At 38.4% G+C, this 26,495-nt stretch overlaps 1 protein-coding gene across 1 annotated transcript in view; it reads right to left on the bottom strand.

Moving 5' to 3' along the window:
• LOC139694062 (uncharacterized) overlaps positions 1–26,495 on the bottom strand; it is a 302,149-nt gene that overhangs the window by 192,635 nt on the left and 83,019 nt on the right. The window lies entirely within an intron of this gene.

The following is a 26,495-nucleotide window of genomic DNA, read 5'->3' as shown; positions in this document are numbered from 1 at the left end:
ACATTTTTATTTTCCCAATTAACAGACGTAAGGATACTATTGGAGGGGCTTAGCGTTTATCCTTTACCTCTATGCTTGTGAGAAGTCCTTTTTAATCTGGCAAAGTTCACTTATTCCAGTGATACCGTTTGTAATAAGCACCACCGCAGCTGGGAATAAAATCTATTACTTTTAACTTATGCTTAGCTGTGCTTATGAAGGAAGAAAATATTTTTGTAGATATAATTATCAGGTTGGGGAAGGTGAAAAAGTTTACTATGGAAATTACGAAGCATTTTACGAATAATGGTAAACAGAAATCCATGCTATGAAAAGCACTACAGCCAAAGTATTATTAATAGCATTAGCACATAAATAAAGGTTCATTTAATAGATAATTTTAAGAACATTTTAATAATTTGACGCGTTACTCAAAAATACATGGAACGTTACGCAAGTATACCTATTTTTGTATTTAAAATATTGCATAAAATTCATTTTAAAATTGAAAACGTCAAACTTACATGGTTAGAACTAAATGTCATCAGATTAATAACTCCGCTAACAGTTCTAATAATAACGCTATAATTAAAATTCTAAATCTTCGGGCATTGGGATTATTACATTTTGTGCCGATTTCAATTAAAATGCCTATATAAGAGAGGCACTAAATACGCTACTTATTCATCTTCTGCACATTACTATTCTAGTATGACGCAAACTTAGTCATTATCTGTTTAAATTTGCACTTTAGGGGAAAACTCGAAAATTACCGGCGCTATATTCGCCGTACCTTTACCGATTACTTTGTTACGCTAGCGATGGAAGCTGCTCATTCAGTAGCACCTAGCATATTTCATAACGCTCTATATCTTAAAAATTGTGAAAATTGGGTCATGTGATGAAGTTTTGCATAAAATCACTATGGAAAAAAGTTAGCATTTAAATCGGCGAATGTGTCCTTAATTGCGTAGATATGGAGTAATTAAAATTCTTAATAGCCGGAAGATACAGGTAGATAACATCATGGCTAGGAATATAGGAGCATAATTACGAAAAGCATCATCAATTTCGGCAGTGGATGTAGATTATAATCATAATTTAGTGCTCAAGGATTGGGATGCCAAGTTGAAGACGATAAGAGAGTGAGCACAGTTATAAAACGGAAATGCAGGAGCTTTAAATAGGACGAAAAAGAAGAAATGCCATAAAATAGGTGATAAAACTCTGACGACATGAGGATGAATGAATCAGATGAGAGGTGTACACCTGCATCTTAAAAAATGGATAGCAAAAGCTGTAAACGAAAAGATACTTTGGAAGAGAAAAATTCTTGTTAAGCATACGGGCTGTAGCACAAATGATTGCAATACCCAGGAACAAGTATTGAATCGTGGTAAAATACTTGATTAATTGAGAATAGTTTATGTAAATACGTAATGCCTCAGTTTTTCAGGGGTTGTCACCACACTATCTCAATTCTCTCGACGACGTTACGGCGGCAATTAAACTTTCCCCTTCGGATCACCAGTGAGTAGTATGGAGCGAATTATATGCACACTTAGGTATTTACAATTTTGGTGAGACCACCTGCCTCTTTGACAATCAGAGGCATTTTCGTAGAAGGTTCAACGTTGTTAAATTTGCTGACGCTGATGTATAAAGTACTGCAGATAAAGGAAAAAATAAAGTGGGATTTGTCTGTTTCAGCCTCGCGGAATACTCACGCTGTGTTCCCATAAAAGAGAGGTATATGGTCGCAAATATATCTGCTGATCTTAAAAACAAACCTTACAGCATTTTCTAAATAAATTGCCGCGGAATAGATGGCAAAATTCGTCATTGATCACCAAATGAACTTTTAAGCCCTTAAAAACAATAAAAGAATTACTTTTTCAGGCGCAATCGTCGTTGGACATTTTCTGACATAGCCTTACCAATAGCTGCGTTAAACGTTTATCATATCAGCCAAGTACGACTTAATGGAAGAAAATAATTAAGACGTCTTTATAAATACCTAAAAAGGTAAACCAAGACATATTTATTTCGGTAAAAAGGCTAACACAGATGGAGAAGATTAAAATAGCATGGACTTTATTCGAATCCATCACAAGCGAGAGAAATTGTGAGATAATTGTAGATACTCCGAACCAATTTAACCTATGCAAATAATATAAGCGAAAACGCTGACTGTCTGTTTCTGGTAAATACACCATCATCTCAAAAGCCCAAATGATTTCCACCGATTTAACATTTCAATAAAAAAAGTTGCAACTCCCCATTAAAAGAAACTAAGCTCATGAATACGTAAATTAAGTATAGAAATCCATAGAGAGCCATTTCCAATATTCAAGATTTTTATTTTATATCGTGCAGTTCTATAATTGTTTATTCGATACATATATTAATATCCTGAAACACTAATCTGATTATTTTTCCTTCCAACATATATTATATTAATTATGAAAAATAATTCGATTTATTTTGTCCAACCTTATCTCAAAATGAATCATATCTATTATTTGTTTTGGCAATAGGTCCGTTGTGGTCCCCTCCCATCAAAATAATGCGCAAGGACGTAAGAGATGACCTACGTAAGTATTCACCCTCAGTATGTTGAATAGATACGCTATACTAACAATTCACGCTCAAAAACCAAATGACCTTGGGTAAAGCGTTGGATTACTGACCGGAAGGCCCGGGTTCGATTCCCGGGCAAGGCACTCTGGGCACCTGCAGCTCCACCCAAGCTATGTGATTTTTCGGGTACCAGGTCTTCCTGGGAAACCATAACCGGCACAGGGAAAGGAACTGGTCCCCCTACCCTGATGTGTGAATTTCACATGCCGTATAGGCCTTAGTACTGGGTGAACTCTACCATCACCTACCAAACCGACCTTCGGGTTGGTTACTGTATTTACGGTTTTTTTATACACGTGTCGTGCATTTATTTTAATAAAAATTAGTTAGCAGTTAGTCGTAATTTACCAACCTGTATGCCCCTACTATGTTCACGAAATGTAATCAGGTAATTAATCGGCAAATATTTTAAAGGTTTTCCTGAAACAGTATTTTTGCCAAGAAGAGGCATTATTTCCGTCATGATGATTGCCACCATAATTTCCTCCAAGAAGATTTCTCTTGTATTTTGATACACTGGAAAATGCATTCCATTTCATCTTATAACTATTCGATATTTTTGCTTTTGCTTGAAGTCATGCGTGTACATTCCAACTTCAAGAAGAAACACTCATTTGCAACTCGGGTACATACAATATTTTTATTCGATCAACAATTGCTTACTCTACTAGCAAAAGAATAAATACTGTTTACTAGTCATGGATAATAAATGACAAAATTAACTGTCCACACAAATTTTCTTGGGAATGTGTTTCGTGAATATTCTTTTGGATGATTTAAATTAAGCGTTACGATTAATTAAAGTGCCGTTTGAATCGCATAATTTATGAAAATATAGCATCATAGAAGAAGTAGAGAAATTTTCATTTAGATACCACTCTCCATTAACAGCACTCTATTTGAAGAGAGAAGATAGTTAATGGAAATTTAAACGAAACGAAACTCAAATTTTCTAAAGAAGTATATATAGTTTTACGGAAAATATGTTTTAAAAACTAGAGAAAATTATTTCACACATCGTTTTAAAATATAAGGTTTGAAAATTACAAATTGGTTTTATTAGAGGAAATCGCAAAAAAATCTTAAATATGTCTAGGTAAAAATCACTTGCGATGGATATATTTTGATCAAACTCGGTTTGGTTTGGATCATAATCGGTTTCTCTGATCTAAATGCGAGGTAACTGTAAATTTTCGAGCGACTTCAGTTGGGATTTCGTGTCCAGAAAACAATTTTTGCATGCACGAATGAGGGTACCAAAACACAACGGCAAAAATTGTAAAACTTCGTGCAGTGGACTACGCCATAACTAGTAATTAAATTAATTACAGTTACGTGTAGTTTCACCTTAGATGGGTAAAATTTATTTTATTATCACAATTCTAAGGATACTGTGCGCATAATTATATGTTCATAGGATGGCAAAACGTCCATAGTATGGTTTCAATATCAATTGATTTTCTCAAAAATATTATGAACTTTTAGTTACATTTTTCACATCTGGAGAAAAAGAAAATCGAATCAAATATTCTCCTTTAATACTTATCGGAGTTTTGATCAATAGAATTTATGGTAATATAAACATGTCATTTTTAAGATCCGATATTAATTGATTCAATCGTTGCTTTCTAAAAATACCTAATCTATTTTGTCACCTATAACAAACAAAACTACATCATGGATATAAGCTTCCAGGAAACACGTGCCGAGTTACTACTGCTCCTGCTATATAAAAAAAGGAACAGGTTTACGATGCTTCAAGTTCGTACACACGGCACGATTGTTTAATGGCGGGAATCACTAGTTTCTCTCGTTAAAATCCTCTTTTATGCAGCACCGTTAAAATATTTCAATCTTCAACTCTTTTAATGTATATCTCGAATGAAAAAGTCGTTTAAATGGTTTACGAGAGGGTTTAGTGAAATAATTACATGACGAGGATCCCAGGATTTTAAGGTCCCAATGCCGGGAGATGGCATCCATGGCTGTCACTATCATCAGTCCTATGTCGTAACTCGAGCAGTGGTTCAATTTTAATTCCTCAAGTTTCTCATCCTAAGGAGAACGGGGCGAAGGCGGATTTGATTGGTCCTCGGCCTCGCAAAACGAATGAAAAGCCAACTGCGTAGTCGGAGAGGGCAGATCCTCGAGGATCGAGGAGAATTTCGGGGCCGAACAGTAAAACAAGGAATCAGGGGGGTGGGGATGAGGGATCAGAAGGCCTCAATCACCGAGTCGATCGTAAGCCGCCGGGCGAGAGATGGAATGTGTTCTCCTCTTTATTACGGCTGTCCGGCCTCCACGCCGGCCATTTCACGCCGCGGCGGATGCAGCCGACGCGACGGTACCACCGTGCCGAGTTTCGCGCGATTGAAAAATGGCATGCATTAAAAACGCTCTCTTTGCCCCACGAGCGAGGCGACGCAACGCGAGAATCAGGTCACGAGGTGCGCGCCCGGAATGCCCCCGCGCGCTCAAATAGTAGGGAATGATCCAGCCTGATTCCACCCTCCTTGCCACTCCGCTCTCCCCTCCCTTCCCCCCACCGATATCCCGGAAGCGTGAAGCGTTGCGCGTGAGGCGTGCAAGCACGGCTGATGCAACAATGGCGGAGGAGTGAGACGGCGAGCAAGTTGTGCGAACTCGCGCTTGAGATTCTGCATAGGGAGAGAGAATAAAGGAGGGGTGGTAAGGAGGAGGAGGTGAAAACTGAACTGGTCTTACGGTCTAAAATAGACGGAATTCCATATTTTCCAAATTTCATCACTTCATACCTGCTAAAGCTATTTATGTCCGTAACGTGCCTGCGTTTGTCTCTATCTGATAGTATTTATCCATTCATAAAATGCTTGATACTTTCGGTCCACATCTCTAAAAGTTTCATCTCAACTGAATTAGTAACGCTAAAACTCGAGCAAACAGGTGAATGTTTAAGATCATATAATGGGGAAGAAGCATGCAGTTCGTGTATTGGTACCGATGAGACTCCTAGAAATTCGTTCAACTAGTGTTTTTTCAAGGATTTGATTTTTACTTCTTGTGCTAACATGCTTTGGAAATACGCAAATTTGCTTTCTGAGCTTGGTTTCGTCGATATTTTGATGACAAAGCCATCCAATCTTGCTCGAGTCGAGTATCCGATTTTTGCCTATGCATATCGTTCGAAAATGTAGTCCTTGCCGGCCGGCGGATTGAGTTGTCCTGGAATGCGAATCATATCCTTAAGTCACATTTTTTAATACCACCTATGATATGGACCCTGTGCTGCTTGCTTACGTTTGTTTTATCAAAATAATTACGGTTAGGAATGAGTAACGCTTACGATGCACCTAAAGTGGCAAGGATAATAGGGATGGCAATTTGACTGTTTAATTTCTATAATAACCACGTTCCAATTTTCATGAGCAGGGATCTAAACTTTTGATTTATGTATTGTTTATTTAAAGCTATTATGAAGCTAATATGGGGTCCAGTTTCTTCCACGAAACCTATCTCAAATGAGTAAAGTAGCGAAAAAATATATACAAATAAATTGCATCAGAGTTTACTATTTACCAATAGAAATATTTTTTCTTGACAAACTACTTTTTCATATTTTAATCAATGTCTCACAAAAATTTAAAGCATGAATCTTTAAAGCATTCCAAATTAATAGTCACGGCAGTAAAAGATCTGCATTACAATGTAAAATGGCTGCACATAGTTTTCGTTTTCGATCGTTGGTTGATAAATCACCCTCAATCAATATTGAAGAGTTTACCAATAAGTTTCAAGCGTGCCAATATTTTAAGAGTTATAATCGTCTCATGTTTATCGGAAAGAACGAAATTCTTAGCTAAAAAATGTTTACAGCCGGATTCCTCGAAGGAAAATGTCTCGGGCGAGCGAAATCCATTGCGCCCAAAATCGGAAAAACGATAAAAAAGGACTGGCAAGACTAATCGACGATTTTATTCACTCAACTTACTCATAGGATTTCCATCTTCTACCTTTGAAAGTTGAACAGTCGGACCGAACGGATAATAATTACCAACTCTTACACTTCCGAAAAAATTTCAAATATCCCGTTGAAATCAGTGACAAAAATATCCACTCACTCCACAACAGCGCAATGTACAGCAATCTGTATACCCCTATTTGTCTAGATTTCCAGTGGCTACAATATTATTAGGCTTAATCTTTTACCTTCTGTATCCATTATGCCTCTGCATTTCATGAGCCACTTTTTGAAAAAATTTATGATGCAGAGCTAAGTGCAAAATATAATGCGAAGTACTCGAAAAACATGACTCGTTTTCGCAAGAGAAAAGCCTGAAAGTTTCATATTAGCAGTAATTGCTATTCTTATGTTCTCCGTTGCTATCACCAGCCACCGTTAACTCGATTCAAAATAACCGTTGCATCACAGAACAGCAACGAAGCCGGGACGGAATTCTACCGATCTATCTAGCTATTCACTACTCCGCAAGCCGTCGCATGGACGTGTGGCAGGGAGGGTTAGGTCACCAGCCGTACGCTACCTACTCCAATATTTCCACAAACACATGACACCCTGTGATCCCCCGAAAGGACAGGAGGAAGGGGGGGCGACCCGATATCATGCATACAATGTCTCTTATACAATATACGGATGTTGCACTGTTTGAAACTAGCTCACTCACAATTAAGTAGACAAATAAGAACTAGTTAAAAGGACGATCTCACATGCAACGGAATCATTAAATCATTCTAACATTCTACTCATGCAGGACATACAATTCATTAGAGCTACAACGTTTTTTAACGACACCCCAGCACTGATGCCACAAGTTTTGCGTCGGCCAGTGAGTGCAGTTTAAAATTTATCAGCGGGAAAATATGTGATTATATATCTTAGCGTACACTTGGTTATCGTTATAGTTTTGCTACCTTTGCAATTTTGCCTAAAAAGCTCAAATTTCCATTTCTACCATGAGTGGTTGAATGATGTGGAATGAATACCTAGAACTAATGTTTTCAATTGTAACTTGCAAAAAGGAAGGAAACATAAAAAATGGTTAAATTCGTTATAAATGCAAATATATTACCGTAAATTGGCTTAGGATAAATAGAGTACGTATTTAATCATTACGAAATCGGAAAAAGTCATTAAAAAATATCTAAAACGCGTCTTCAATGCCATAGGAAATCTCCTTACTCTCGAGAATCACAACTCTACTAAGAAAACATTATTGAATTAATAGGTATGCGCTCTCTTATTACTTAAAAATCTAATTCTTCGTGCAACTACGATCCTAATGCCATACGCAATATTAAAACTCTTAAAGGTGCTGCGCACCTAGCTACCCAGGACAGCATGCCATAATTTGTAATGTGGAAAATTTCGTGAATTAAACATTGAAAGTTCATTAAATCTTTTAGTAACATTTTTTTACGTTTAACTTTCACAATAAATGCATGGAACCAGTGAACAACCGATATTATTGACCCTAATCAATCACGAAAAAGTATTGAAACTCCACGGAAAATCTCTGATGAGTCAGTTCAAATGAACGGCAATAAATAACTTAAAACAGAGTCAAAAAGGAACCCATCTCTTTGAAATTCGGTGTATTTCTTTCTTTCCACACCAAATCTTTTTCCATCTCTGCCTTTCTTCCAAGCTCGTCCACCTTACCCACCCTCGATCCCTCCTCCTCCATCGCTCCTACATTTCATTTCCATTTTTATCTCCGACAATCCTCCCCCACCCCATCACCCTCCCGCCCCTTCGCATTCCGGCCGAAATACAACGCAACGGCATCCCGCAGCGATTTCATTTGTTTGTGAAAACTCGACCCGTCTCCCTCCCTCTTCCCCCTTTCTCAATGCTCCTCCCTCCATGCCTCTTTACTCCCTTCACCATCCCTCCCCCACGTACCTCTCGCATTTAAAAACAGGTAATGCGGAACCCCTGCGCCATTTCCTACGCCCGGGATTCGTGATACCTAGGAGTGGGGGAGAAAAAATGGGCCAACATGTGTCACACAACTTGGCCCAGTTAACCCAACCTCGGCTGAGAGCATGAGGGTGGGGAAAAGGGCAAGGGGAGGAGGCGAAAGAGAAATATATGAAGGAATAGGGAGGAACAGTGTAGAGTTCGTGGTTTTCTTATCAATTTGACAGTCTCACCATCTACAGCTAACGTGGAAGTGCATCAGCGAGGACAAACGTGGGTTTTATACTTGGGTAAAATGGAGAGAAATATTGGCAAGGGGAAAGATATTGAACAGGTGTAACGAAGCATCAACAGAAAACGAATTTATGACCTTAAGTCTTAGTGAGCATTTTAAAGAACTCGTATTAATTCTGCGCCATAATATGGAGTATAGTGCTGCATGGCTCAGAAAATATCCAATGAGGAAAAAGGCTACACCCTGAGAGGAGGCTTTCTACATATTCAGATATATGCGCACGCGTAGTGGAAAATATGGTTAAATGGAGAGGAAGGAAAACTAAAATATAAGTACGGTAGATAAAGTGAAGTTAAGGAAAGTCATTGAAGAAACTAGAAGGTATAAGAAGTGAACTGGGATGTGTCAGAAAGTTAAAGGGTTGTTATTAGAATAATAATGGTAGGTAAGTGCGGATGATGGAAGACAAGAATCAGCGGTGTGAATAGCATCTAAAAGTTATAAAATGTAAATATCTAAAGAAGAAAATACACGGCCAGGATTTTTATATTATTTTGATGGATCGCATTAATCACAAAGATGCATAATAATTTGTACGAAATGTTTGAAACCTACCACTACCTGTTAGACTACGCGTTTCATATTTGCGTTATATTACCAAATCATTTTTGAACCTGCCCAGAGGAATAAACGAAATTTCCCCAATTCATGAAATATTTCATGGTAAAGTGCATAATTGGATCAGTTAACTAGTCCTAAAAATCATAAATAAAAAAGACTGTTGGGGTAATCATTGAAGAAATTCAAACGCCGAATTCAATCCCTTTTGATTACATTTTGATTCAAACTTGAATACAATTTCAAGTTTGCATAGATATGAAGAATAACAGTCATAACAATTGATAAATTCGAAAATAATATATTTTAATCAAGCTGGTTTCTCGTTTCTTCTTTGGCCAGATGATACATTATAATTGGTGGAAGGATGGCTTTCTTCGTCAATTCAAACCTAACTATTGTTATTACCTAACATCGACTCAGGTGCAACAACCAGGCACTGGCGAAAATCGTATTCAATCAACAATCCTAGGATTGGCTCGATTCAGTGCACGATTCGATTCCCCTACCAGGTAAACCCTTCGTGCAGTGCAGTCTATTTCCTCTGGGATGTTACCGTTGCATCCGTTGGCTTTGGCTAGATTGCTTATATGGGAAGCCATCGTAATCATCAGGCGTCCTGTAAACTTCAACTGAGAGGAAGGATTCGAGCTGGAAGAGAAATTTCAGCCTAAGCTTCAATTAGAACCTATGGGACTCCAACGGATTGCGTATACATACTTCCATAAACATTTACATATATTTTCATTAGTTTGATGAATGTACATTAGATATGAATTATAACTAATAAATAATATATGTATATATATGTATGTTTATACTATATATATTATATTATATGAATATATATATATATATATATATATATATATATATATGTTTATACGTGTGTGTGTGTATATATATACATATAACTAGAACACAAAATAAAACAGGTTACACATAACCCATAGAGAACACTCACATTGTAAATTGTTTGAGCTTTCGGCCTTCTCCGAGGCTTTCTACAGTAACACAGGTACCAGAGATTGATTTCACCATTTACCATACTTTTTCAACAGACCTCGTTCTGTTGCAAAAGTAAGGCGAATTTTGAATTTTTGCGGGTTACGTATATTTGATTGTCGATTTTTTTTGTGGTGTTATGTTGGTACTTATGTCTCTCACTTATGCCGAAAAGTTCGATCATTCAGAATGCTCAGTTAATTGTTGACAGCTGTTTTGCTTGGACGTGTTTTGCCTTGTCTTGGATTTTTGTCTGTTCCAAAAAATGGATCAAATAATCTGTATCAAATTTTGTGTGAAAAACGAAATTAATTGCGCGGACGCATTCCGCATGCTGACTGTGGCAAATGGAGAAGCTACCGTGGACCGACGGAACGTTTATCGGTGGTACAAAATGTTCTCAGAGGGCCGAGAAGATATGAACGACGAAGACCGTGCCGGACGCCCGAGCACGTCAACAACAGACGAAAACATTAATGAAATGAAAAAAATAGAATTGGCCAATCGCCGAATCACCGTTAGAGAAGTGCTGAGGGCCTAAGCATATTGATTTGCTTGTGCCATTACCAATCATTTGAGTATAACACGGGTCGCCATGAAATTCATACCAAAGTTGCGCAATTTCGACCAAAAACAGCAACGCATTAACATTGCTAATGAGGTGTTGGACTTTGTTCGCCACAACCCAAATTTTCTCCAGGTAACTCCGATCATAACTAGAGAAGAATCATAGGTTTATGGCTATGACGTGGAAACTAAAGCTCAATCATCCCAATGGAAGCTGCAGCACGAGCAAAGACCGAAAAAAGCGTGCCAAGTTCGGTCGAATGTGAAAGTTTTGCTTACCGTTTTCTTCGATTGAAGGGGCGCGGTGCATCATGAGTTACTGCCACAGGGTAGAACGTTAAAATAAGGAATTTTACCTTCAAGTTATGCGTGATTTGCGCGAAGCAATCCGCCACAAACGCCCGGATTTTTGGAAGAACAAAAATTGGCTTTTGCACCATGCTAACGTTCCAGCTCACATATCGCTACTTTTGCGCGAAATTTTGGCCGAAAACAACACACTAATGACGCCGCAGCCACCGTATTCCCTAGATCTGGCCCCGAGTGGCTTTTTCTTGCTCCTGAAACTAAAGAGGCTCATGAAAGGACGACGCAACGCTACGATTGACGAGAAAAAGACTGCATCGAAGGAAGATCACAAAAGTTATTTTTGAAGTGCTTCGAGGATTGAAAAACACGTTGACACAAGTGTATAATATCTAATGGGAATTACTTTGAAGGGGACAAAATAAATATTCATGAATAAATAAATAATTTTTGAAAAAACAAAAAAGTCGTGATACTTTTTGAACAGACCTCATATAATACTATTTTCACATTTACTTTTTTTCCGCAATAAAATGAGAAGATACTAAGCTATAATCTGAAATTATTTTCCTTCGTAGTTCCCTTTCGAACACTTCAAAGTTACATTACTGATAAATGTATAGCATTATGTCAGGAAGTGAATACGTGTGTGGTTCATGTCTCGATGCAGATGACTTACTTTAAGGTAAGTTCTTTGGGTAAAATACATGACATGCATTAATCTTGAGAAACCCAAGGTTAAATATTGCAACAGTTTTAGTGACCCCTTTAGTATCAGAAAAATATCCCCCTATTAATCCAATCCCTTTCGCCAAATTTTACACACCCTGCCAGGCATTGTTACGGGGTTTCCAGGGTACTAATCAATACGTAGATGTGGAATTATGCTGCATAAGAAACTCTATTAAAACCCGTGGCCGTACCCAGGAATAGGGATAAACTTGGCAGAAAAGACCGATGAGGGGAGCGTTTACCTTCCGGAAGAAATGGATTCTGCTTGGAACAAGGGGCTGCAGAAGCTTACTAACTAATCTCTTCAAGTCTCCGTAATCCCTTCTTTCCACGCCTTTGCGGCTTGCTTTATGCATATTATTTTCCTTCTCCCTATTACTTCTCTTTAGTCTTTTTCCCTCCATTAGGTATATTCTCCATCACATTAGTGGCTACCCTGTACTTCCACGCCAGTTCGTTCAGAGTCGGCGAGTTTGACTCCCCTCAGAAGTGGATTTCTTTTCTACCTCGGACTCAAAAGTATGTATTTTTCCTCATTGTAATTTGATGTGCATAATCTAATGTAAATGTCCAAGGCTTGGCTGTATTTGATCTAAAGCTAAATAACTGAATAAGGCAATGCACCCTTATAATGCACCAGAAGAACATATGTAAATGGTTTATTGTGAAAGTAATGCGCATGATTTTATCTTAACGAGACTATCCATGGCAGCGCGGTAAAATTGGTCGGGAAATTTGGTGGAGGGTCTGCCTTTCCAACTCAGCCGGCTGCCAGTTTGCTCCAAGTAGTCTGAGCGGAAAGACGTGCCTCCGCGTGAAGTGTTTTTTGACTTTGTAAAACGGCGCGATGGAGCGTTCGCTTGGCCATGACAATACCCCCAGCCATACGTGCATCGCTACCAACATCCTGGCTCGGTGGCCCCCCAGCCCCCTTTTAGTCCCGACTTGGCCCCGTGCGACTTTTTTTGTTTCCCCAAAGATAAAGCAGAAAGGACAGCATGAGGCCGTGGATAGCATCCAGAAGCATGTTACAAGGTTCCTGAGAGACATTCCCGTCGACGACTTTCATGATGCCTCCCAGACATGGAAGACGCGTCTCAGTAAGTGTATTGATACAGGGGGAGAGTACTTTGAAGAATTTTAAGCATTTGTACAATTACAATCAATAAATCTAGTTTTCCCAGAGAATGCGCATTACTTGTTTAGTGTTCCCGGTATATGAAACAAAATACATTTAACAACAATGACACTTAAAGATTCTCGAATTTCCAAACCGTACCTGTACCATCTCATATGGCCCTGGTTCACACCATACAATGCAACGCACATGGTGCAACATCACATTCCGTCCAAATTCATACATTTTTCTACATCATACCCATTTCAAAATCACACACCGTTAAGACATCACACAGTTTTACAGTCCAACTTCTCACGCCATCCACATGACGTACAGAACAATATTTTTAATAAATAAAATATTATAATAATCACCGAGTAATATAGTTTATTACTCAGTCCTTTGTCCTGAGGCTGCGTTACACCTATTCTTAAAACTCCTAAAATTTGATGGAAAAGGCTAAAACAACCCTCCATACTGCTAGTTCCATTCACCAATACTATATAATGAACTTATTTTTACTCTTCAGTTTTCGTAGTGTTTTCAACCAGCCGTATTATTCTTAAAGTCACCTGTAATTTTTATTTTAGACGCGTTGTCGGCAAAAGTGACTCGAAGGTCAAGGAACGTTGTTACCACGCTCTTGTAAGGCCTCATTTAGAATACGCATGCAGCGTGTGGGATCCGAGTGAAAAAGGTCTCATTAGGGAAATTGAGAAGGTTCAACGCCGGGCAGCGCGTTTTGTAAAAAATTCCTACGATAAAACGCAAAGCGTCACCGAAATGCTCATGGATTTGGGGTGGGAATCATTGGCTGAGAGACGATTCAATGCAAGATTGAAATTATTAAATAAATTTAGATCCGCATGTTTCACCACCGAGGTCTCGCAAATTATTCGTACTCCTACATACATTGGTCACTTGGATCATGCATATAAAATTCGGGAAATAGATGCCAGAACTAGCCGACTCAAGGACTCCTTCTTCCCACGGACAATACGGGATAGCAACTGCAGGGTTATAGATGGCAAAAATTCCACTTGCCACCATCAACGTCTAAAAAATGATTAGTTGTATTTAAATGCATGCTCTTCCACTAACCTTATGTGTTTTGTTATAATAACCCATTCTTTCCGAATGACCTCATTCGTGTTCTGTTCATCTGTTTTTAAGTTTCCCTTTCAATCCCTCGTCCCTCTCCGCGGGGGGAAATTCCTGCTACCTGCAACGTTGGGTCGCATTCCCTGCCTTTTACAGACTCTTTGGGGGTAGAGTGTTTCGTGGTGTATTTTCATGTGGTAGTGATGTTTCAATTTCTTGCTTGTTGTGTCCTGGCTTCCGTGTTGTAGGATGGCTTTCGTGCTGCATCATGGGGTGCAGTTTTTTAGTTGTTTTTCGGTATATGTGTTTGCATGAGTATTGGATGAAGGGATTTTTGCATGAGTGTGTGCGCTGCTGTGGGTGTAATTTTCCGTGTTGTTTTTTTTTTGCATGTGGTATTTTTCCTTTTTACGGTTGGTGACCTAACACCCCCCGCCACACGCCCTTGCGGCGGCTTGCGGGGTATTATGTAGATGTAGATTCTGCTCTAAATTGCCTGTCCTTTAGCCGAAAGTCTTCTTCTTCTTTTCTATGTTTAACTCCAAGTACTAGTAAGAAAATATAATTTTTCAGTTCAAGATTGTAACTGATACATGGTTTCATCTCCTTTATTATAATTTCAAAACATTCATGAACTCTCCATAAAATAGGCGACCAAGTAGACAGATGGAGATTTGGGAGATGAATGATAGTCATTTCTTCCTTCGATAACAGTATAAAGGGGGTGTATTAGGCATTTCGTTACCATGGTTAAAACGGCTTCCCTTTGTTTATCAATTCTATTCTTAAGAAAGAAAAACCCACTATCTCTGGTACGGTATTTTCAATTCTTAATAAAAATAATTAAACGCTCAACTTTGGTAGACCTCGCAGCTCTGCATTTTTCCTCTCACTTATGGCCTACTCTAAGGTGACCGACAACGAGATTGGCGAAGGACGTTGTCGGAAGAGAATTAGAAGGACCGAGGCAAGAGGGGAGGATAGGAGAATACGACAAGCTGACACATTTTTGGCAGAACGGTGGAGTGACGGGAAGGAGGAGAAGACGTTGGCAAATGGGTCAGGATAAGACGATTAGTGCTCTTTATACCCACTAAGCAAAGAAATCTGGGCTCACTATCCCTCTCCCCTCCACCTCCCCGGGTCAGTGTCAGTTGTCTTCCAATCGATGGGCCTCCCTCCGATGTGTGAAGAATTTGGCGATTAGGGAGAGAGGAACGGACACGAGGGATGGCGCCTAATGGGAGTGTCATCAAGGGTCAACGCAGAGGAAGAACAAACGAAGCGGAGTGCCGATAAGCGTGAGAAGGCAATCATCGTGGCTCCGAAAACAAACTCTCTAAGGGTCGATCCCGAGAAAGATTAGAAGAGATTAAAGAGAGCCAAAACCAAAAATTGTATTGGTTATGGCAGCGTGAAGAACTAGGATCAGCTTTTCCGTATTTCCCATTATATAACTCAGTAAAGGATCAATTAGCAACGGTTAAATGCATTATATCGCTATCGCATATGTTGTCCTGAATCATTGATTCCCTCATAGAGAAAGAAAAATCTTACCCTCATAATATCCTAATTACATGTGTATCTAAAAAAATATAACCTGTCAAATTATTGAATAAAGAACAAAAAATATACTTAAGTTCAACCATGGAAGATCAGGGTTTCGATAATTTTTGGTATCTTCAGGTGTTGTCATACGGTGTCAAATCTATTCAGAGAAATTTAATTTTTATTGACGCCATGATTATTGGGTTACTCCATCGTTTTTTCATCTGTATAAACGACGGTTTTGTTGGCGTTGCAATCAGCATCTTCAAGTCCGAAGTGGAGCATCTTCAGACCTCAAAGTGCTGACAGCAACTCATTCGCAATAGTATATGACATCGAGGAATATTAAGAGCCAGTTTTTTGAAGAAAATGACCACTGATACACCTAAATAGATTCAAGGCAAAATCTCAAGTTTCAATTCAATTCTAACATTAATGGGAGAAAAGAGAAGTTGAGAATGTTTCGGTTTTGCGTAAGAAGTGATAGTTTAAAGAAACCTATACTAAATGAATTAAAATAGAAGCAAGTCCCATGGGTAACTTAAGCAGCACCACGGCGCAGATAATTATGGGAAGAAAAATAATTTAGTAACGCTACATTGAATGCTGTTCACGTGGACATGCTCCATTCTTTATAAACTATGCACGAGGAGTTTGCCAAGAATGACATGAAACGTAATCCTTCAATGCCCACGATTCCTAACGGAATAACGGAGTAGTTTGGTACTTCAACTACCTCACGGTCACAGTACAAAATAAACTCAGCCTTGAACGCTTATTTTTCACTGATCAAACAGATGCAGGATGACATATAACTAGAAATACTTTGGGTGGCTAACATACATGTACACATGTGAGATCTGACATAGAAATCGATCCCAAAAATCTATTACAAATAAAAATTCGTAAGACATCAAAGGGTACATATTTGCGTATATCCTTTCATTTCTCAGTGGTCTTTTCCTGAACTGTGGTGAAAGGGCTAATACCTTCCCGTACCTGTAACCCTCACAGTTGTACTGACAACGGCAATTAAGTTTTTTCCTAGATAAGTCAATCATGCCAGAAAGATCAAAGGGTAGGAGGCAAACGACAGGTAGTCCACATAACGTCTATTTTTCAGTGATGTGGCTGCAAAGGCGCCTAACCCCAGTAGGGATGATATTTAAGTGACGATGCCACATTAACAACACTCTTGAAGAAGGCAACAGAAAATAGTCCCAATCATTTTCCGTAACTAAATTATACGGACAGACATAAAATAATGAATGATTAATAATGGTAACTATAGGGCTCAAAGCTCAGAGATGGGTGTGGAGGAGGAAAGGCCTCATCGATTGTCATCAGATGGCACCCTGTTACATAGGAAAGTCAGTAGAGAAAAAGAAGGCACTGATGAGTTCGTCTCTATTATAACAGGGATCTAAATGTAAGGGTATTATCATGTAAAGAAAAGTTTTTTTTTAAACTCTGAAAGTGAAATGGAAATATGAAGTAAGGATTTGTCAGTTTTGAGCAAATTGAAAAGGAGAGACAGCAAGGATTACAAAAAAAACGTTTAGCATAATTATAGCGTGCGGGAGGAGACTCAGAGTGAAGTATTTATAGTATTGAATGGGAAACTGGGGAGATAATAATAAATATAGAGCAATGGAGTCGAGAAAGAAATTTATTCATATTAATAAAAGCAGACCTGAAAATTTATTTGTAACCCGCACAAATTCACATGCAGTCGCCGGGAGGGTGAAATTGTGAAACCAATTACCAAACACGAGAGAATCGTACACTTGGGAACATGTCTGGGAAAAAAGGAATTTCGGGACAATAATGCGATCATTTACCGTTGCCTTCCAAGTCACTATTCTACAGATAATCAAGTAATTCTGACAACATATGCAGTAAAGAGACTGCACCAACCACTGCAGTCTTCAACTTCATTTGCATTGAAGAGGACCGTTGGCCCTTCTTTAAGGTGATTGGTGGCAGCCACTTACCAAGTCATGGAATTTCTAGGTACTAGGACAGCACAGGATTTTATAGAACTTTTGGTCATCTTACTTGATATCGGGCTCCTAACTTGTTTAAATAACGCTATTCCTTCAATAAAATTGAATTTTCATGGGATAAATGAACATATTTCGTAGCTAACATACATACATAGTAGACCTACTATACGCAACTCCGTCAACGCACTCGAAACTTTAAGGTCATACACGTGCTCATAAATTAAAGTTAAAGATTACCAAGAGCACCCAATAAAATGATAATATACTTGCTTTTAATTTATGTAATGTCTCATAAAGGCCAGAAAGAGATGAGGTTTATAAAATTTAGAAACAATTGACAACCAAAACAAGCCAAAGAATTGAACTACATTTGCTAGCATTGTCAATTTTCCTTAGTGATTACGACATTAAGAACGGGAAAAAAATCAAAAATCATCTCTGTAAGTAAATAAGATAAAAAAAGATTTGTTATTTGAAAGTTTCATTAGAAAATTTGAGCGAAAGCAATCTTTTATATCTTTCCTGCTAGTTTTAAAGTAACTCAAATTCAAGTTTTAATAATGTGAGTCACTGTTATATTTTTATTTCAGTGGCATGGGTGATTTTTTCAAAAGTCGATCTGAATACGCAATACACCAGACATAATTTATAATCTTTGGGGTAAATGCACGGGTCATGCATTCCCCATTGTTTCCATCTGCAGATAACCATTAAAACGAAAAACACCCGTTTACCTCTCTTTGGAAAACTAATACGTACCCATTTGTTTCGTGAGTTGCAAAATGTTCCTCCAACTAATTAATCTGTCAATTCGTGAGCCACTGCATTGACAAAAAAACTATGAAACAATTTTCCGCATCATTTGTTATCTATCTTGACACTAAATTAAAAATAAGAAGTAAAATAATTCGGCTTCTAAAATATTAAGTACCAGTAATTGTTTCCCGCATACGTAGCATCTGTAACCCATAATTCCAGACTTGATTTTAGCAACAAATCAGATGAAATAGCGATTCTCGGAAAAGATCCATCTATGTAGAACATGTTAGCAGTAATCAGCATAGCTTGAGACTGAGATCTGCTCGACTTTAAATATTAACCCATTAAAAGCGTTTACCATGATGATATTAGCAGTTTGGCTAACTTAATTTGGTAATGAAATGAATATGCTTTGCAAACTGTGGCTTTAAATTATTTTACTGCAACAGATTAGTTATCACGTGGATTTCATTAATAAAAAGAGAAGGATTTGAGATTTTTGAATGCTTGAAAGTATCAATGGCAGTTTCTTTAGGCGAGCAAGGAAAATCCTATCCCTAATTTGTTTAAATATGACTAGTTTCGAAAAAAGACTAGATACCTAGTTTTTGCGTAAAACCTAATATAAATAATTAACTTACTCTTGATGCATATGACTGTGTATTATTTTTTTTTGTTTTTGTGAAATACAGACCCCCAAACTATCGATTAAATAAAAAAAGTCATGAACTAAGTGGTTGAAAAGATTCTTTATGGCGGGTAGTATCAAAATTATAAATTTCCTGAAACTAATGATCAAATACAAAAAAATAAGAATTATATAAATCATTAGACCTATAATTAAATGGATCATATTGGTGTTATCATTAATCTAAAAATGTGATAAAATTAAATTCATAAAAGATGGATCATGGAGGAACTCTATGAATAATGAATAAAATAATTTTGAGACATAGTGGCGCATCAAGATATCAATAAAATGCAACGGCTACATTTTACATTCATACAAGTTCATTTCGTCAACTTGGGATGCGAAACTAAAATCTGCCTAAAAATTCATAAAAACATTCCGTTCCCGTACAAAAATAATATCAGACGTTATGATTATGCGCGAAAGAGTAGAAAAGAAAGTGAGAGAGGATGTAGAACGCGAAAAGTTAACATGACATCATGGAGATCTAACAAACTTAGAAATAGCGGTTAAAAAAAGAGTTATAAAGCAAAGGAGGGGGACGAGAGGAACACTTTGCCGAGGACAAAAATCAGGCGCTGAAATAAAACAACTACGTATTATCATCAACTTCGCAATACCTGAACGTGGTGTTTACACACAAAAATTACACAGAAACTTTCTCGACGAGGGGAAAAGAGAGCGTCGCGACGCGTCCTTGCCACGGGTTTACTTGCAAGTACCGTATTCGCATCTGTCATTCCGTGTATTTTGGGATATGGCTGCATTGTTAAGCGACGTAGCTTTAATGATAAGGTATTACCAGACGACTTGAGTGGGTAGAAGCGAAAGGGAAAAGTATAGAAAATACTGGAAACCTGGTACCAGAATTGGTTTTCTGTCACCAAGAGGCAGAATGATGATGACATTAAAGTTATATCACGCTGCCGTTATAGCTACCTCAGCATCGAGAGACGTCATTGAAACTTTTCCCCAAGGACTCACAGGGTGAGAGCCTGATACTTAGACTCTCTTTATTAACATAAAATTGTATACAATACCTTTGAATAACGACTGGCATGTTGCTATCGATTAAATGGAAATTTTATATATATATATATATATATATATATATAATTGGCTGACACAACATATCACAAATAGAAAAGAATAGACACATATAAAAGAACACTTACACGGTAAATTGTTCGAGCTTTCGGCCCTCTCAGGGGCCTTCTTCAAGAGAGACTGAAAATATGCTATGGAACAGGAGAGGGGAAAGAGTTATGGGCGTGGAGGGGAGGTGTGGAGGGGAGGTGTGGAGGGAATGCTGGGAGGGAAATTAAATATGGCGGTTAAGGGTGGGAATTTTAAAGGAACGGAAGGATAGTATGTAGGCGGATTCACGAGTTCTCACCTCTATGTTGGTAGCTGAATCAGGTAGGGATTCTAGGATGCTGAGGGAAAAACACTGGTCGAATGAAAGGTTGTGGGAATTGGCGTGTGAAGGGATAGGAAGAGAAGAGAGTGAGGCAGAATTACAGGAGTACCGGTGATTATTCATTCGGATGGATAAGGGCGTAATGCATTCACCTATGTAGAAGGAAGTGCAATGCTTGCATGATAAAAGATAAATAATATTTTTTGAGAGGCAATTAGCGTGGGAACGAGGTGGGGGGGCTATGAGGGGATGTAGGGAGAGGGGAGTAGGCATAATAAGAGGACAGGTTTTACATCGGGGGCGGTTGCAAGTTGGGGAAATATTGGGAAATTTGTCACGGGGGGGCGCCAAAGGGTTGGTGGACCTCAGAAGGTTTTTGAGATTGGCGGGTCGTCTATATGCGATAGATGGGCATTGGGGTAGTAAGGATGAGGTCGCGTCATTGTCATGTAAAATTGGAAACAGTTCTTTAAGGAAGGTTTTCAGTCTGTGTGATCCGGGGTAATAGGTGGTGCAAAGGTTGAGTCCTGCGTCAGATGTGGGTTTGTTATTGTGTGGTGTGTGTGGTCGGGTGGAACGGTGGATTTTATTTCGTAGCAACTTTTCTGGGTAACCGCGTTTGAGGAGTGCAAGGTGTAGATTGGCAAGGTATTTGTTGAGAGTGGCTGTGGTGTTGCAAATTCGGTGTCCGCGGATGGAGAGAGAGTTAGGAATCGAGCGTTTTGTCATAGAGGTGAGAACTCGTGAATCCGCCTACATACTATCCTTCCGTTCCTTTAAAATTCCCACCCTTAACCGCCATATTTAATTTCCCTCCCAGCATTCCCTCCACACCTCCCCTCCACACCTCCCCTCCACGCCCATAACTCTTTCCCCTCTCCTGTTCCATAGCATATTTTCAGTCTCTCTTGAAGAAGGCCCCTGAGAGGGCCGAAAGCTCGAACAATTTACCGTGTAAGTGTTCTTTTATATGTGTCTATTCTTTTCTATTTGTGATATGTTGTGTCAGCCAATTATTGTGCCGCTCGTATGAGTTTTTCCGTACAATCGTGGTATATATATATATATATATATATGATAAAAACTTGGGGAAAGAAGAATAAAACTCTGAAAAAAGCAAGCACTATGACTACACTCAAGCGTAATTACCATGTCTTTCAATGTTTTAATGAATATATCCACTTATTTCCGCTCGGTAAGATTTCCTTGTCTCATATCTACTGAAATATTTCTCAACCAATCTTTTTCTGAAGCTATTTATCTGCCTATGTTATTTCATCCTTTAATTGAGTCATATAATGGACAACTAATCAATAATTTGTGATAATAAAGTTAATTGTATCAAATTCCAAAGATCCCAGAATCCCAGTCAAGGCGAATGATTTTTACACTCTGAAATTGTTGCATTAATTTTATCAAACCAACACTTGAAACCGACAATTTCAGAGCAATCTTGGGGTTCCAAATTTTGAAGGTAAGATAATATCAGACAACGAAAAACAATTTTTAAATAATTCAATATCCCGTTTTTCGTGAGAAAAAACATATCGCCGAAAGCTAAGAATCTATCTTATTTCTTGGGAGAATTCGTCGATTATTTCACAGATATTCAGAGAGGCCGAACAGAAACCCAAATGATAGCGGGCAACGAGGAGAACGAAAGGACCTGATGGCGAGAGAACGAACGAGAAAAAACGAAAGATGTGCCAAGAAGAGTGACGTAGGGGTGAGATTCTCAAGGGTTAAGAGATGCGGAAGACTAAAGAAGGACGGAAAAAAGGGTTTCAGCGTCTCAATCGGCCCACGTCCCTTTAAAGGGACAAGGCAGGAGAGGTTAGGATTACTTCCTCCTCCACTCACTCGTCTTCCGCAAACGCCAGTCGATCCATACCCTCCCCGTCAATATACCATCCTCTCCCACCCCATTCAACATTCTCTTCCTCTCTTTAAGCCATGGCGTCTCCCTGCTGCCGACTCAAATGGTTGGATTTGGCGTGCGGTTGACGGAGGAAGGAATTAATCGTCCATTTTCTCGCTCGCGGACGGAATTACGCCCTGCAACCCATCGGGATCCCTTCTGTGAGGGAAGATCTACTGAGGGGCCATCTACTCTAAGCTACGTCCTTGTGGAAGGGGGGTGAGAGGGGGGCTGCTGCCACGACTTTATCGGAAAATATTTGGCAGATCGTTCGGCCTTTCCAAGCGCGACATGTAGAGCGGAGCCTCCACGTTGGATGAACAACGGCAATTGCAAGAGAGCCCGGAGGACCCATATTTTAGGAGACGTAACAATTGAGTCGTTGAGACGTAGGTCACTACCATTTTACAAATTGAGTTGAATCAATATTTTAATGCTCTTTTACATCTATGCAGTTATTTAAATGACTTACCTACAGGTCATTTTACGAGAATTGTACGTCAGACTAATAGTTTCCTACAGAGGAAAGCAATCCTGTTTATCACTAAGACCCCTCCTCCTAGACAACTGCAAAATAAATCTATCGCAATCTCAAAGGTACCCAAACATCATTCTGATTCTCAACGGCTCCACATTTATTTTTTTGAGCAAGGATCTATTTAACGCTTCGATTACGGTGAAAAAATATAAACATATTAATCAAATTTAAGCCAAAGAGGTGGACCAAAAATATGTCCACACTATGCTGAAATAAATGATTCGAATGATCGGTATCTACTAATGAGTGGGTAATTAATGGGTTCATGAGACCAATGCATGAACAATGATCAATGTAATTAGCAAGGTAAAAGTTAATTATTCTCCATCGCTCCTCAAAAGTTAACCATCCTGAATTAATTAAATAAACTAAATTAAAATAAGACTTAGCTAATGAAACACGGGAGGTGCTTTCACGTAATTCTTCATTCATTGGGATATTTTGAAATAAATTTAAAGACAGGTTTTATGTTCTAAAAATTAGCTCACTCAATGAGTACACCTCGCGCATTTGCGGATAAAATAAAATGCTATTTTATTATCTGACAAAATAATAAGTATCTGACCTGTTTTTACTAATGACTGAGATATATGTGTATTATGAAAAGAGTGACACTAATCTTTTAGGCCATAATGGCATTCTTTCCATTTTTTAGATTATGTGAGTTTGCAGTATGTTCAGATAGAATCCGTTTATAAGATGAACTTTGATGTCAAGGTTGAACTAATTACATCCTTCCATCCTCCATCCATACACAGCACCAAAAAAGTGACAAATCAGTAGTTCAGCAACAGTGGCGCAACAATGTAGTGCGCAATTTAGTGCGCAACAATGGCGTCCAATTACATTCATTATCCTTGTCGTAGGCGACGGAAAAATCTGCGGCAAAAATTGACAACAAATTTAGGAGTACAACGTCATTTTGAATGGGCTTCACTCTAATTATTTCCTGTTATCTTTCTTTTTTAAATCGATTTTAATCACACATTTGTTTTTCAAATATCGTTTTGCATCTATTTGGTTTTCTGTTGGTGAAAAAAGCTTTGAATGCCGGTATTAATGCCATCAGAAGCATCCGTAACCTCAACACTTTGGTTCTTCATTTTCAATTATAGAAAAACGCAATCGGTGTCAAATCTAATCTTACGATTTTTTACCACCCATACATTATAACCATACAAAATTCCGTCCCAAATTGGAATATTGAAGACTGTGATAGTGGTGAGAACTTTAGGCAGGCGAGGAAAAGGAAGGAAACGATAGGCATTTAATACGGAATGAAGAAAGGCAGAATTTATACAGCATTGGAAAAAGTGTTCATTGTAGTCTGGGGTCTCAGGTTGTCTTCCTATGAAAGTCTAAGGAACATAAAGTGTGAGCCCATTCAAAACGTACCTTGAACGCTCGACCAACTCATAATAATAATGTAATCATCCCTACCCAGCGACCTTAAAAAATGTTCACAATTTCGCAAATAAAACGTCCCTGGGATGTAATCCTCAGTTCCGTTATCATTTTGTCGCGTCGTGGTGTAATAATATGCTAAGGTGTATGATATAAAAGTTAAGCTTCTCCGATATGACTACCAATATCTGAGAGTGAGTCAAAAAAATCAAAAAAGAAATTGTGAGCCAGTGATAGAGCCGCCTTTTGCGACATTTTCACCTTTATAAAGAAGAGTATGACTTTTCAAGTAGGCCGATTTATTTCTCATTCCGGTAGAATGCCCTCTCAAAACAAAAATGAAGTTGAAATCCGACATGTACTCCTAATAACAGAATATTGCGTTTATACCCCGAGGATATTTTCTTTAAAAAAGAAGAGGGTTTGATGAAAGCTAACCGCAATTACTTGATCAAACATTCATGATATAGAAAATTTCATTCCGTTTAATTCCAACTTTGAAAAAGACACATTTTTCTTGTTTCAAATTCAAAGTGCGCGCTATTTATCCCATGAAGAGCGGGAATTTTAATAAAAAAGGAACAGAAATACCCGGGAAAGGTTGATAATTTCCGGGATATAATTTCATAGAATTTAAGACTGACAGCTAAGTGGCTTTTCTATTCACATTTAATTACCTAAATTCGATGATTTCCCAAATAAACTGAAAAATTTCTCAAATCGTTGGACTTTGGCGGAATAGAAACCCAGGTAACGACACATTACTATTCATAGCAAAGGGATAAATAATAAACAATGCATTAGGACATAGCACGGTTATATGTTAGATAACAAGATATTATAAAATACAACATTCTCAAGGATTGATAATTAATCCCAATGAAGCTTATTTCTTCAAAGAGATACTAAATATTTACAAATTGAGATTTTAAACGATTTTCTATAAGTTTACATCATTTAATTGACCTTTCTAAGGTCATGACGGCTTTGAACTTAACTTAAGAAGACTATTTAAATTAATGAAATCTCTCAGTACTATCACCACTTCAACTTTCAAAGAGGCACACGTTATCCCATTGTGAAAACGTTTACCTTGACTAATCGTTTCTACCATTAGAAAATGTAGCACTGTGGACACTTACGTGCGATGATTTTTTACGACTTTCAACGCGGATTATCAAGACAATAGTGCATTGATCAACTTACTGCCACTTTTGTCAATTAAGCCAAAGCCAATGAAGCAATGGAATCTCCATCCTTTGCCACTGTGAAACGCTGGTATAACGAATTCCATCATGACCGCCGTTCGCTCAGCGACGAAAGTCGTGAAGGTCGTCCAAAATCAGTTGTTGTGCCAGAAAATATAGATGCTGTGCAAGAACTAGCAAAGGAAGTTCGGCATGTGACTTACTGTATCATGAGATTGAGGCATCCTTGAGGATTTTTATGAGCATCAATAAGATGCTGCATAAACATTTAGCTGTGACAATATTTGCTCGCGTTGGACTCCGCATAAGTTGACAAAAGCTCAAAAAGATGCTCATGTCTATTGGTGCAAAGAAATACTCAAAAAATACGGCAATCGCGGTGCATCAAAAGCTGTGTATTCCATCTACACAGGTAAAAAATCTTGAATTTATGCGAATAAACCCGAAACAAAACAGTAATTCACTGAATGGGTCTTCAAAAACGAGCCAAATACGACAACAGTGACTCATGCACGAAACACATCGAAGCAAATGATCGCCTGATTCTTCGGAATAACTGGGCATGTAGCAACCGTACCATTAGAGCAACGTAGAAGCGTGAATTTTTAATGGTACACGAGCATTTGTTTGCCACAAGTGCTTGGTAAAATACGGAAAAGGAAGCGGTAACAAAGGATCATTCTTCATCAAGACAATGCAAGCTCACGCAGTTCGGCGGTAACAACTACCTATTTGACCGGCCAAAACGTTAAATTGATGGGTCATCCTCCGTACAGCCCTAAT

This window comes from Hetaerina americana, unplaced genomic scaffold, assembly GCF_022747635.1.
Source record: "Hetaerina americana unplaced genomic scaffold, ioHetAmer1.1.p SCAF_5, whole genome shotgun sequence".
Classification (NCBI taxonomy): domain Eukaryota; kingdom Metazoa; phylum Arthropoda; class Insecta; order Odonata; family Calopterygidae; genus Hetaerina; species Hetaerina americana.
Note: the sequence above shows the minus strand (reverse complement) of the source record. Positions and strands in the feature narration are given on the sequence as shown.